The sequence below is a fragment of the Lipotes vexillifer genome, unplaced genomic scaffold (genome assembly GCF_000442215.2).
Source record: "Lipotes vexillifer unplaced genomic scaffold, Lipotes_vexillifer_v1.1 scaffold196, whole genome shotgun sequence".
In the NCBI taxonomy this organism is placed as follows: domain Eukaryota; kingdom Metazoa; phylum Chordata; class Mammalia; order Artiodactyla; family Lipotidae; genus Lipotes; species Lipotes vexillifer.
In genome coordinates this window covers 2,920,857-2,921,730 of record NW_006775077.1, presented here as the reverse complement: position 1 = coordinate 2,921,730, position 874 = coordinate 2,920,857, and positions in this window count along the sequence as shown.

Here is an 874-nt window from a genome sequence, read left to right as displayed (position 1 = left end):
GTCGAGTCTTAGGGGACTCGAGCTGATGAGTACATAAGAACGACCGGCAAGTGGCACCCTGATTATAAATTATGCTTCTGACACACTTGAGGGCACTTACAAACATTCCATCCATCGCTTCAGTGTTTAGAAACACCTTTGAAATTGTATTTACACCACTAGCCTGTTCTGCCAATGCAGAGACACTTTGCTGAAAAAAGCTCAACTTAGCTCGCCCCATAAACAAGTTCACGAAGGCTGAGGGTGACTGTCTAATATTTGACAGGTATCTTAATAAAGGAAATGCCCAGGGCTACTGGAGGATGAAACCTGGGTGATGGAGCTAGAGGGCCAAGAGATAAAATGGAGGTGTTTTAGATGCTGCATTCCAAAATAGCCTCTTATTCCTCTAAAGATGGGCTCTTTGTTCCTGGGACTATTTTTAATTTGGGATTTCATCTATTTCTACTCCACTTTGGTGCAATCAAGTTCCAAGAAAAGGCTCGTAACCTCCAAATATTTCAATTAGGAAGCACAGAGTAGAACTGGAAAAGCCTTATGCCAACATGGGGCACCCCTCAGAAGCATTTCCAGCCTGTCATTGAGGTGAAGAGGTTACAGAACTGGTAAGAGGACCAGAGCTCTCACTTTTAAGTGTCTATCTTGCCCCCTCCCCACACCAGACACAAAGCTGACACACACACACCACTGACACACCACTGGAGAACTGTGGACCCACTGACGACTGTCCTCTCTCAAATTCGAATGCCCTAGGGATGCGGGAAGTGTCATCACTAGGCTGGTGTGGCCTCTTTCTCTAGGTTGCTCCCTCCAGCTGTCTGAGTGAAGGTTTTTATTGTCTGGGGAGGGGACGGGAAGGCAGGAAAGAGGGCAG